This window comes from Taudactylus pleione, unplaced genomic scaffold (genome assembly GCF_031769625.1).
Source record: "Taudactylus pleione unplaced genomic scaffold, aTauple2 ptg002270l, whole genome shotgun sequence".
Classification (NCBI taxonomy): Eukaryota; Metazoa; Chordata; class Amphibia; order Anura; family Myobatrachidae; genus Taudactylus; species Taudactylus pleione.
The window spans coordinates 124,017-138,265 of record NW_028286661.1 but is presented as its reverse complement, the minus strand read 5'-3'; the positions used below and the strand labels follow the sequence as shown (position 1 = coordinate 138,265).

General features: G+C 43.7%; 1 pseudogene; it reads right to left on the bottom strand.

Annotated features, from left to right (window-relative positions):
• Nucleotides 1–5,837: 5,837 nt before the first annotated feature.
• On the bottom strand, nt 5,838–12,705 carry LOC148431435 (nicotinamide N-methyltransferase-like; annotated as a pseudogene).
• Nucleotides 12,706–14,249: the final 1,544 nt, after the last annotated feature.

Below are 14,249 nucleotides of genomic sequence, written 5' to 3'. Positions count from 1 at the left end.
GAAAATACCAGGGCCAACATCCGCATCGCCACTGCCCTGCAGCAGCTCGTTCGCCAGCACATGGTGGAGCCGACCTCCCTTCCTGCCGGAACATCAGGATCCTCCACCTCTGGCACAACATCAACCAATCCTCCAAATGTGCCTAGCCCTGTGCCTAGTCCAGAGGCCACAACATCTGCCTCTGGACAGGCCAGCCCGATGACATCCCGGACCCGGTCTGGCGCCCTCCCTCCCCCAGCCAAACGGCCGAAAAAACGGTGACAGCATTGGCTACTTTTCCCACACGCCTTCTGTGCTTGCCTCATATTCCTTTCTGGCCAAAACTTCCCTCTCCTTTCTTGTGAATTGTTTTTAATTTTTGCATTTACGTTTACCAAAAAATTATTGTTTGCACAATTAATAAATATTGTGGAATGAACACTGCCAAAAATGTTTTGGTTAAATATGTGCATTTATTTTTGGGGGATACCAATAAATTTACATCAAATGTACGACTTTGTATTCTGACATTATTGTAAAAAAGGGTTACATTTAATCCGGGCCCACAAGCCAACAACGTTCAACCTAAAAAATTACACATTGGAAAAAAAGGGCTCGTTAAGGAACGTTTAAAACATTACCTAAGGAGGAAAAATCACCTTGCAAACACAAAATGAGGCACCAAACCTAAACATGATGACATTATTGTTATAATAGTCCAAAAACAACACATTGCGGCCAAAATACACCCCCACAAATGTACGCTAATTGATTGTATAATCCAGACATTAGCAGTTATGATTTCCACCTGCGTTCGGTTTTGTGCTATCCAAAAAAACTGCTTTCCAAACACATACCAAGCCGGTTTTCAATCCAACACTAATTGATTTTCTGACAAGCCGTGATTAATCGATGCAACATCGTGGAGTGCCGGGACGGAGGAGAAGGCCATCGCCACTGTGGTCGAGTTATCCAGCCCCTAAGCTGTGCGAGCATTTTGATTGGAAAGAGGATCATCCAGTGACGTATGAGTTGGTACGAACATATTTGACGTTCGCATTTGTTAATGTATGAACGCCCAAAAAACGCCTCGCCACGCCTGCGTTTTTCCATCTCCTCCCCCGTCAACACCCAAAAACGCCCTGTTCTGTCAATCACATTTGACATGTCACTTCCTGTACGCTAATTGACGAATGAGACAAAAAAAGCTCGCAATCTGCAGTACGCACATGCGCAGTGTAACACCGACGCATGCGTGGTTAGTCAACATCGGAACGCAACGAGCGTACTGCTGTTAACGAGCTGCTCTGAATCAGGGCCATTGTTTGAAAATGTCTGCACTGACTAACCTGTCTGTGGCCAGAGCTCCGTCCCTTAGCACTTTTAGTGAGGTCTCACCTAACAGTCAATGCTAGGTGATTGTTCTGTGAACCTGCACTTGTGCATACTTTGTACACTTTAACTAAACATTGGCTTGTGACTTTCAGGCTTGTTTGACTGTTTGTGTCTATTACAGTATTATCATATACTAACCTGGGTTTCATCTGACCCAGCTTTTCTAATAACCTTGGGCCTGATTCAGACCCACTCGCGAGCGGCTGTCCGCTCGCAAGTGGGTCGATGTTATGGACTGAGCATGCGCACGACGGAGGGAGCTCCGTCGTGCGCAAGCGCCTGACGTGACGAGCGAAGGAAAGTCCTTCGCTCGTTGTGTCCGATCAAAGGGGGCGTGCTGTCGATGTTGATTGACAGCATGCCCCTTTTGGTAGGCATTCCGGGGGCATGCCTCCCTGACGGGGGCATTCCCACGGGGATCGATGTTCGCCACTGCGCATGCGCACGATGGAGGGAGCTCCGTCGTGCGCAAGCGCGAGACCCGGCGAGCGAAGGACTTTCCATCGCTCCGGGTCTCGCACCAAAGGGGGCGTGCTGTCGATGTTGATTGACAGCACGCCCCCTTTGGTGGGCGTGCCTGCCAGACGGAGGCATTCTTATGGGAATGCCTACCATCTGAAGCCGGCCACACTGACATCACTAGTGATGTCAGTGGGAGTGATTTTGGCTCTGATAGAGCAAAAATCACTCCGGAGCTTGTGGTTGAAAACCTCAACCGCAGGCTCCGGCTCGCAATTTCGATGGTCGCGATGGTCACGACCATCGCGGCCATCAAAATGCACGCTCGTATAGCCTGTGGGTGGTGACCCACAGCTATACGAGCGTCCAGGAGGACGCTCCATTTTCATGGAGACCGGCCCTCATTCAGAGCGTGCGCTCTGCTCAGAGCGTACGGCTCTGAATGAGGGCCCTTGTCTTCTATTACTGCTATTATGTACTGAACATTGAATATTTTTCTGGATTACATGCTTGTATTTTCCCTGCCTGTTTCTATTTCCTACTCTTATGCCAGACTATTCAGCCCTTCATTGAATGTGACTTTTTCTAACCCTTGTCTGTTGATCCCTGCTAGCTGTGTACTGACTTTAGACTGTCTATGATTCGTTTGTGGTCTAATACCGTACTTCAATACAGGTGAACAATACTTTAAGATACCTGTATCTGTGTTGTTTCTCACTATACATTACATATGTAAGTACAGTAAGTGCCATTGAATGTGAGAAAAAGGGTAACAATACATAGTTGTTTATAGCAATACCTTATATTTTTCCTTACAAGACCTTAAACAAATTTTAATATAAGATGTCATCCTTCACTTAGAATAATTAGAAATGGAGGCTAGTGACGAAAAAAAATATTTGTGGTTTCCATCATTTGAAATATTTTTGCCTATTAGATCATTTCAAAAGTTATAGGTAATTCCTGCACTGAGAGAAATCCTAGATTGCACTGGAATACATAACTGAGGGCCTAATTCATACCCGCTCGCAAGCGCTGAGCCAAGTGCTCATGTGCACGACGGAGGCGGCTCTGTCGTGCGCATGCGCGAGACCCGAATAACAACGGCCAAGCTGTCGCTATGGGTCTCGCACCAAAGGGGGCGTGCTGTCAATGGTGAGTGACAGCATGCCCCCTTTGGTAGGCGTGCTGGGGGCGTTGCTGCCCAGACGGAGGCATTCCCATGGGAAGTGATGTCAGTGGGAGTGCTTTTGGCTCTGATAGAGCCAAAAGCACTCCAGGGCTTGTGGCAACGAGACCCTACCACAAAGGTCTCATCGCAAGACCGATGGTCGCGATGGTCTTGACCATCGCGACCATCTTTTTGGCCATTCGCTATAGCTGTGGGTGGTCACCCACAACTATGCGAGTGGCCAGGAGGCCGCTCTAAAACTAAGAGGGACAGCTATGATTCAGAGCGAGTACTCTGTCAGAGTGTCCAGAGTCAAATACTTCTAAGTGAGACACTGGAAACATTCCCATAATAAAATGGACTCACTACTCACAGGAATATAGGGGAGAGTGAGTGGGGACATGTGCCCTGGTTGCTGGATATGCACGGGCACCAGCAGGAGCATATGCCTGGGTGCTTGAGTGTGCCATAGGCTTCAATTCACCTTTACCTATTATGGAAACTGATCACAGCCAATCACAAAGATCCCTGCTCATCTGCTAATCCTGTAGCTGCACAGAGTCAGGAAATGTTCAACCCCACCACATGGGCGTCCTCTCAGCTAGCAAAGAGCCAAGAGTCTGGTAAGCCTTGAATGTTCTTAACCCGTTTGCCAACAACACTCCCTTATGAACTGAGCTCATGGCCTGCATCTGACCAGCACCACATGGGCCTCTACATCTCAAGAGCAGACTAAATGGGCAAAGTGCTTCTTATCTGCCATCAAATTTTATTTTTCTATGTTTCTATCCATCCTCTGCCCCTGTACCATCACCATCTGGGCCCCTGCTCGTGCTCTGCTCTGGTAGGTAGGGTGTTGCTGCAGTTCGAGTGCATGCCATTATCATATAACCTTTGCACCACAGTTCCACCACTCTGTTCCCATGGAGTATAGCCCACCCACTCTGTTACCATGGAGTATAGACCACCCACTCTGTTCCATGGAGTATAGCCCACCCACTCTGTTACCATGGAGTATAGCCCACCCACTCTGTTCCCATGGAGTATAGTCCACCCATTCTGTTACCATGGAGTATAGACCACCCTCTCTGTTCCCAGTATAGTCCACCCACTCTGTTACCATGGAGTATAGTCCACCCACTCTCTTCCATGGAGTATAGCCCACCCACTCTGTTCCATGGAATATAGCCCATCCACTTTGTTACTATGGAGTATAGCCAACCCACTCTATTCCAATGGAGTATAGCCCACCCACTCTTATAAACACAACTTTCTATTTAGGTTTTTCTGGCCTCTACACCTTCTCATTGTCATTAGTTTGGCGGTGCTCACTTTCTTCTTCTGTCTTCAACTTATGTTTTCACTCATAGCTATTTTTCTTACTCTCTTGCGCTCATTCTATTTTTTTCTTTTACTCTTTCTATTTCGTTTATCTCTCATATTTCTCGCATAGATCCGAAAATCTAGTGATTTGTATAAGCTACTGTAAGTTAGACAATAAAAGTAAACCTCTGACTGGCATGGGTTTTGCACATTTATAAGTAAATATCTCCCATTGAGTCAGTAAGCACATATAAATACAGCCTAAAATGATATTACGGTGGTGCATTGCCATCAGATATAATTTTCGATGGTCTTCTTTGTCATTGGTTCAACCATGTAGAACTCATTATATTGCTCATTAGTGATATTTTTCTGAGTCTTAATGGTACTGAGGCAAAAGAGATAGTATACTCTATAAGGAGCCAGGGGTGGTTAGTAGCAGGACCAGGAATGTTAGACATTTTAAAGATAAAATGGGTGTTTTACCTGCTTGTAGAAAATGCTGTGTCTCTCTCACTCTATGCCTGCAGGATAGCAGCATATCTGGCTAAATCTTAACACCTGTGAAAGCCTCTCTTTTAAAGATAAGGATGGGGTGTGGTTTTCCTGTCAATCTGAGAGGGGGAGGAGGAATCTGAGGCCATGTGTTAGTATGACCGATGCCAGATAATGGCCTAAGATCAGGGAGTAGGTCTCTGTGATACAGCTTTTATACCTAAATTCCGGGACAGACCCAGAAATTAGCCATAGCCGACCCAGGATATTCCCGAGTCGGCGCTGCTCACAACGGAGCCAGGTCTGCAGTGACCCGGCTTTTCCAGCATTGAAGTGGACACTTGGAGATGACGTCATCTCTAAGCGCCACTGAAGCCGGCCAATCGGCAGGCATACTGCACGGTCCAAGTCATCCTTACCTGGATCACGCCGTTTGCACTGCAGGGTTTCACAGGTTATTCCCATGTTAAACCCTGCAAGTTACCTGGGTTGAATTGCAGGGTCACTCCACCCGGGAATCCAACCCAGTCCCCTTTTACACCAAGGAGCTACTGGGGTTAACCCTGCAATAACCCGTGGTTTAGGTGGTATGAGTAAGTGACAGGGTTGTGAACATGCTTCTCTGTGAAAGTCATTGTCTTGCAGCCATCCTGGAAACAATAAACAGTGGTGGAGAAGACCAGAGTCGGTGTGATTGCTTCTACTATAAGGCTACCCAACATTTCTTTTTCAGAAACAGGTAGTTCTTCTACAATAATCCTGGGAGAGATTAACAATCCTACCTGGAACTTGTATCACTTAACTAGTCCATTCCAACTGCTATATAGACCAGGGAGACACTAACCTGCCCACAGGGCCTCCAGCAATTTAGATCAGTTCCGGAAACTTCTATCCATAGTATCAGAACCTCTACCCATTATATGCCTCAACTCCTTGCTTTAAATAAAAAACACTAAAACAAATTATTTTAGCAATTTTTACTTTTGGTTTATTAGAAGCATGAGTAAAAAATTTATTAACATTTACATTTCTCAGCAGTAAGGAACATTAATTGCTTATAATCTAAGAGATCACTCTCTACTTTTCTATCAAGTAACTCACAGGAACTAACTACAAATCCTTCATCAGTGAGAGTCTTTCTTACAAAACTGTCATCATAATTAAATGCATGTAATCTATCATTACCAGCTGTGTAATATGTGGCATTTAAGGTCCCGATTACAATAAAGTATCCCCCCGGCTTCAGCAGCTTTGACATCTTTCTCAGGTTTCTGATGTAATCTTCTTGGTCCTGACTAACCACATCCAGTACCGTCGCCGTGAGGAGACAGTCAGCTTGTGGTAACATCACCGAATCTGTGAGGTTTTCTTTGCTGAAGTCAATTTCCACAATGTGTTTAATTGTTTCCTTCACCTTTTCTTCCTTTTCTTGTTCTTTGACACTAAAATAATTAAACCATTAGATTATATAGTATAGCAAGGTCAAGGGACATTGCAGAACTGTGTGTTTCACTTCAGTTTCTTTATACCTCAAAATATGCCACAAAAAAAAAACAATCAAAGAAAAAAAAAAGATCTTCTCAAAGAGTATAAACACTTATTTGTAACTCTGGCCCTGATTCAGAGCCGGACGCTCTGACCAGAGCGCTCGCTCAGAATCAGGGCCCACCTCCTTTAAAATGGAGCATCCTCCCGGACGCTCGTATAGCTGTGGGTCACCACCCACAGCATATACGAGCATCCAACAAGATGGTCGCGATGGTCTTGACCATCGCGACCATCGGACTTGCGAGTGAAACCCTGTGGTCGGGTTTCTCAACCGCAAGCCCTGGAGTGATTTTGGCTCTATCAGAGCCAAAATCACTCCCACTGACATCATTAGTGATGTCAGTGGGGCCGACTTCAGACGGTTGGCGTTCCCATAGGAATGCCTCCGTCTGGCAGGCACGCCCCCGGCACGCCCACCAAAGGGGACGTGCTGTCAATCAACATCGACAGCACGCCCCCTTTGGTGCGAGACCCGGAGCGATGGAAAGTCCTTCGCTCGCCGGGTCTCGTGGTTGCGCACGACGAAGCTCCCTCCGTCGTGCGCATGCGCAGTGGGGAACATCGACCCACTTGCGAGCGTACTGCCCCCTCTGTATGTGCTCTTTATGTGTAAGGTATCTTAATGATTTCTTCACTTTACATTTTTGTTAGTTTGACTTATCCTTTATGTTCTTATACAGTATGTTTAGAATCACATTTTACCTGATGCCTCCCAGCTCGGTAACAATCTTAGATGCATGAGTCCAATCAAAAGCCCCAGTGCGGGTGTTCACCCATTTGTTGAGTTCCATAATACAGGACTCTCTTAATTTTAGTATAGTGATGTCTTTAAAAAATTCACTCATGACAAAAAGATGATGAACGAAGGATCCGAGACTGATGTCAATCAAAGTTTCTCCTTTAATATGACCTGCAGGGAAGATTCAGATAAGAAGAATTGTAACATTCTATATACTGTAGTCACATTGAGTTAGCAACAATTAAAGAGAATGTCAGTCCCAACATTAGTCACATACTGATACAGATTTCATTGTGTATGTTTCCTGGTGTTATACTGCCAATTAAACTAATTACAGGCAATCTGAGAATTAATGCATTGCTCACACATGGTATAAATTATACATTGTGTTGGTAAAAAAGCTAATATAAAAAAATAGCGTGACATATGTTATGTAATTGGTATAACACTCTTGGGTGTGTGGTCGCACCCTGATATATGCACGCTTTTGTCTTCGTGCGTTCAACCACCCAAGGCATGCGTAAATCATAGCACTGCTGTCAAGGGCGGATTGGCCCTTATCTTTTGTAGGAAAAATCCCGGTGGGCCCTTTGGCTGTGGGGCCGCTTCTCTATTGTTGAAACCCCCAGATTTGTGTCACCTAGCTGGCTATTATTTATGTCTGCATCTGAACCTCTCTCGTGAGAGGAGACTATCCTATCCCATGCATTGAAGCACCAGGCGTGTATCTGCGGGTGGAGGTGGCTGGTGTGGGGTAAGTTGCGGGGTCAGGGCTGCCTATGCAGTCAGCCCAATCATCTCCTCTCCACTCTGTCCCCTCCCCAGGATGTGAAGTGTGAAGCTAAAGTTTAATGTCACAGTCTGGCATGCTGTGAAATTAACGTAACAGCCTGGGGAGTGAGCAGAGTGGAGAGGAGACCATTGGGCTGGCTGCAGTGCCTGGTAACAGTGGAAGCCCAGGATTCAGGAAGACGTGGGCTGGTGGATTATTTAAAATTCATGAGATCCCTGGGAAGGACAGCTAGGGACATAGGGCACATAGGGCCACTTTCAGAGTTTTTTCCAGGGCCATTTTAAATTCCCAATCTGCCCCTGGCTGCAGCAAACCCAAGAGTAGTATATTTATCTTACAAAATGGTCCCAGTGAGGTGAACTGTATGTTTGTCAGTGAAGCAGTGATGTGTACTGTATGTTTGTCAGTGAGGCAGTGATGTGTACCGTATGTTTGTCAGTGAAGCAGTGATGTGTATTGTATGTCTGTCAGTGAGGCAGTGATGTGTACTGAATGTTTGTCAGTGAAGTAGTGATGTGTACTGTATGTTTGTCAGTGAAGTAGTGATGTGTACTGTATGTTTGTCAGTGAAGCAGTGATGTGTACTGTATGTTTATCAGTGAGGCAGTGATGTGTACTGTATGTTTGTCAGAGAGGCAGTGATGTGTACTGTATGTTTGTCAGTGAAGCAGTGATGTGAACTGTATGTTTGTCAGTGAAGCAGTGATGTGTACCGTATGTTTGTCAGTGAAGCAGTGATGTGTATTGTATGTTTGTTTGCGAGGCAGTGATGTGTATCGTATGTTTGTCAGTGAAGCAGTGATGTGTACTGTATGTTTGTCAGTGAACCAGTTAAGTGTACTGTATGTTTGTCAGTGAAGTAGTGATGTGTACTGTATGTTTGTCAGTGAAGCAGTGATGTGTACTGTATGTTTGTCAGTGAGGCAGTGATGTGTACTGTATGTTTGGCAGTGAAGCAGTGATGTGAACTGTTTGTTTGTCAGTGAAGCAGTGATGTGTACTGTATGTTTGTCAGTGAAGCAGTGATGTGTACTGTTTGTTTGTCAGTGAAGCAGTGATGTGTACTGTATGTTTGTCAGTGAAGCAGTGATGTGTACTGTTTGTTTGTCAGTGAAGTAGTGTGGTGCACTGTATGTTTGTCAGTGAGGCAGTGATGTGTATGTTTGTCAGTGAAGCAGTGATGTGTACTGTATGTTTGTCAGTGAGGCAGTGATGTGTACTGTATGTTTGTCAGTGAGGCAGTGATGTGTACCGTATGTTTGTCAGTGAGGCAGTGATGTGTATTGTATGTTTGTCAGTGAGGCAGTGATGTGTACTGTCTGTTTGTCAGTGAAGCAGTGATGTGTATTGTATGTTTGTCAGTGAGGCAGTGATGTGTATGTTTGTCAGTGAAGCAGTGATGTGTACTGTATGTTTGTCAGTGAAGCAGTGATGTGCCATATGTTTGTCAGTGAGGCAGTGATGTGTATGTTTGTCAGTGAAGCAGTGATGTGTACTGTATGTTTGTCAGTGAAGCAGTGATGTGCCATATGTTTGTCAGTGAGGCAGTGATGTGTACTGCATGTTTGTCAGTGAGGCAGTGATGTGTACTGTATGTTTGTCAGTGAGGCAGTGATGTGTATGTTTGTCAGTGAGGCAGTGATGTGTATGTTTGTCAGTGAGGCAGTGATGTGTATGTTTGTCAGTGAGGCAGTGATGTGTATGTTTGTCAGTGAAGCAGTGATATGTTCTTTCTGTTTGTCAGTGAGGCAGTGATGTGTACTGTATGTTTGTCAGTGAGGCAGTGATGTGTACTGTATGTTTGTCAGTGAGGCAGTGATGTGTATGTTTGTCAGTGAGGCAGTGATGTGTATGTTTGTCAGTGAGGCAGTGATGTGTATGTTTGTCAGTGAGGCAGTGATGTGTATGTTTGTCAGTGAGGCAGTGATGTGTATGTTTGTCAGTGAAGCAGTGATATGTTCTTTCTGTTTGTCAGTGAGGCAGTGATGTGTACTGTATGTTTGTCAGTGAGGCAGTGATGTGTACTGTATGTTTGTCAGTGAGGCAGTGATGTGTATGTTTGTCAGTGAGGCAGTGATGTGCTGTTTTTCTGTGAGCAGTCTCTGTGAGAGATGTTATTGTTTACACTTGTGGAGTGATGTAGCTGTGGCTTTGTGATGAGGTTTTGATAAAAGTGAGAAGTAGATCAGGCCTGAGATGTGTGGTCATTGGGAAATAATGCACACCGTGTGATCTACCTTGTCCAATCATATTGTTGGGATTGTTGGGATTGGTCTCAATATACCACACTATTTTCTAAATATCTCTATACCCAAAACATTTTATTTTATGCCTCAATTTTCTCTGATTCAATAAAAGGAAGATATTTCTATGATTCCCGAGTCTGCCGCCATTTCTGTGCTGTATGCGTAATGTTTGGTGGGTTGGTGCTCTTCCACCTAAAAGACAAAGCACCATGGGTGGGAGTGACGTCTGTAGTAACATGTCTCTGTGAGCAGGGAAAGTGTCACCTGTTCCCATTCCACACAGCAGATGTAGTTGTCCCTGTACACAGAGGTGTAGTGTGGAGCTGCAGCACCCAGAGCAGGCACATGCTTTGTCACCCCCAATCCTGCAGTGCAGAAGTGTGTCTGGGGACTGGGCATAGCCAGCACATGGGGCTGAGATGTAGCATGTGTACAGGAAGGGCAGCACCTATTATGGAACCAGAGTAATTTATTTTATTTAATTATATTCTCAAGCAAGCACACAAAATGTATTGTGTTCATAAAATAGAATAGAAACATGATCAATACAAAACAACTTGAGAACAAAATAAGGAGAGAAGCCATGAAGGTGTTTAGGGGGGCTGGGGATGTTTAGTGTACTGTATGTCCTGCATGCCAGGGATGGTTGTACTGTATGTTTTAACTGTATGTTTTAGGGGTATGGGGGTAGGATGGGTAGTATATGTCCCAAAGGCTTTGGGGGGGGTAGAGTGTATATCCTTTGCACCAGGTAGGTATGGTGGGTAGTTTATGTCCCTGTGGCCAGGGGTGGGACAGGTGGTGTATGTCCCTTGGGCCGCTAAGGTGGGTAGTGTATGTTCCAGAGGCCAGGGAATAGGGTGGGTAGTGTATGTTCCTGGGTCATGGGAAAGCACTTTATGTCTGGTGGGCAGTATATCTCTTTGGGGCCAGAGGAGTAATGCAGGTAATGCATGTCACTGGGGCCGGAGGGTATGGTGGGTAGTGTATGTCACTAGGGCTGGAGGGTAGGGCAGGTAGTGTATGTCACTAGGGCTGGAGGGTAGGGCAGGTAGTGTATGTCACTAGGGATGGAGGGTAGGGCAGGTAGTGTATGTCACTAGGGCTGGAGGGTATGGTGGGTAGTGTATGTCACTGGGGCCAGAGGGTAGGGTGGGTATTGTATATTATTGTGACCAGAGGGTAGAGCGGGTAACTTATGTTGCTGGGGTGTGGGTAGGGCAGGTAGTTTGTTTCACACACCCGATTACCTGAGCCTGCACCCAGTTATAGTGAGGTATCAGGGACAGGTGAAATTGTGGTACCTGGTAAGGGGCAAACAGGATTTTTAAAGGGGGGTTTCTAGTATATATATATATATATATATATATATATATATATATATATATATATATATATATCTATATAAAGTACACACACATCACACACAGATTGTAGCGCTAGAGAGAGTCAAAAAGTCCCTTCACAGTTTAGAGTGACCTGTTTTTCAGGTAATTAATATTTCGAAACACAAACAAACAGTCTGTTAAAACACAGCACTCTCCAATGTTGTGGGTGTCAGCTTATCAGTAAAATATTAACAATGGTGATTTGTTAATGGAAAATGTGTAAATAGCAAAACTGATATAAAGCGCACAATGTGCTGTGTGAGTGCATAAATTGCAAGAATACAGATGTGTATATATATATATATATATATATATATACATACATACACACACATATATATGTACAAGTAACACCAGTGTGCAAAATGACAGTAGAAGAAGTCCAGTAATCGGACATAACGCGTTGGAAACTCCTGACTCCACCTTTCATGAACTTACCTTTCCATTTTCAGATAAGCCATTCCTGTTTATCCCTCCATTTTTTATATTTATTATTACCCTTGGCATTTCTTGTAATTAAAATTATATATTTTATGAATTCACTATCTATTAAGTTATTGTGATTTTAATATTTAAAATTTATTTGCATTGTTGCACATGCACGGTTCACCCTTTATACTGTCATTTTGCACACTGGGGTTACTTGTACATATATATGTGTGTGTGTATGTATGTATATATATATATATATATATATACACATCTGTATTCTTGCAATTTATGCACTCACACAGCACATTGTGCGCTTTATATCAGTTTTGCTATTTACATATAAATATATATGTTTATATATATATATACACACACACTCACTCACATATTTCACACATACATTACACATACACACACTTGCATATATATATATCTACAGTGCATCCGGAATGTATTCACAACACTTCACTTTTTCCACATTTTGTTATGTTACAGCCTTATTCCAAAATGGAATAAATAAATTTTTGTCCTCAAAATTTAATAAAAAAAACCCACTAAGAAATCACAACAATCTATCCTGAATACAAACCTGTTACTAATGCGCTGTGCAGCTTCTCCATAATAAATACCATAAACTCATCTCTGAATGCACTTTCTGCCTAAAAGTAACATTGAAGGAAGTCCCTGGAATCCATCCCATGCACATGATAAAGCTTCATATTGGGTCTGGCTTCCATTCTCTTGTCTTCTATCACACAGGACGGGATGAGTCTCTGTATCTGTAGCCTTATAGTAATATGTATGGCTGTTCTCTTTATATGCAGCAGAATCCTACAGTTATTTACACTCATTAGAATTTACTAATACAGCTGACTATAAATGTATCACTATATGCAGAGATCTTATGACAATTAATGATGAGTAAATATTTGACCTAACCAGGTGATAATGCTACAACGCTACAATGTGTTTTGAATATCAGTATTTTGTTTATGATTAAAACCTCTATACTCCATCTTATACTTCTTATACACCAGAGCAATAACCTGGGTTACTAGGTGGCACTGGATAAACAAATATAGAGATACTATGCTAAAAGATATAAATACAATACTTAATCCTTTTCATAGGTGAAAGATCCTGGCATACATTGCTTTATGTGTGGAATTCTCAGGATCTCCAGGAGTTATACATATGATACATGAAATAAATATAAATACAGGAAAGAAAACTGTTTTAGTAATCTGGTGCAATATTCCTGTTAACGTCTATATGGTAAAGTGAAGGGAAATTACGTAATTCTGTCAGTTGGTCAAATGCAGTAGATGCGTACCCCAACTCACATTCAAATGTGTGGTTATGTTCCCAAAGAGGTTTATTTATTCTTCCCACCCACTTGGTATTCCAAACTGGTCTCTTATTAACACACAATTGTTGCAGGAAGGGTAGCATAGTGCGTACCCTACTCACGTGGTGTAAATGCTGTGATCTGCATATAAAGGTTTCTTTCAGTTGTCCCCGGGGGTGTTCTTGAAGTTTATCCCCATATGGTTTATCCTCATAAGAAAAAGAGGAATGGTGTGTATGGCTAAATGCTTTTAATAAAATATAAAGCACATACTCAAATATAAAACAACATAAAATCCAAATGATATAAAAGGTGATGACCTGATAGTTGGAAAACAATGCAAGATCCACCGTCTCATCCAAAAAGGAACAACAGTCACTAACGTCCAACAGTAGAACAACGCGTGAAAATGACCTGCGGTGACAGGTTGAAATGCTTTGGTTTCAAGGACCCTTCTACTGTTGTCTACAGAGGGGCTGGCTGGCTGTTGTCGTGTCCATAGGGGCTGGCTGGCTGTCGTTGTCCTGTCCATAGAGGCTGGCTGGCTGTCATTGCTCTGTCCATAAGGGCTGGCTGTTGTACTTGTCCTGTCCATAGGGGCTGGCTGGCTGTCGTTGTCCTGTCCATAGGGGCTGTCTGTCTGTCATTGCTCTGTCCATAAGGGCTGGCTGTTGTACTTGTCCTGTCCATAGGGGTTGGCTGGCTGTAGTTCTGTGTTGTCCAGGGGGTGCTCTTTCCTATAGGGGTGCTCTTCACCCAAACCCAGTGGAAAAAAAAAAAAATGTTAGCCACACTTGTTATCAGTGCAGGGGTGCTGTGCTGCTGTCTGTTAAGGGGCTGCTGCCTCTTTTCAGAGGTTCACCCCAGTGTTAAAAAAAATAAAATAAATAATTTTTTATGTGTGGCCTGTTAGCCACACCTGTCATTGACATA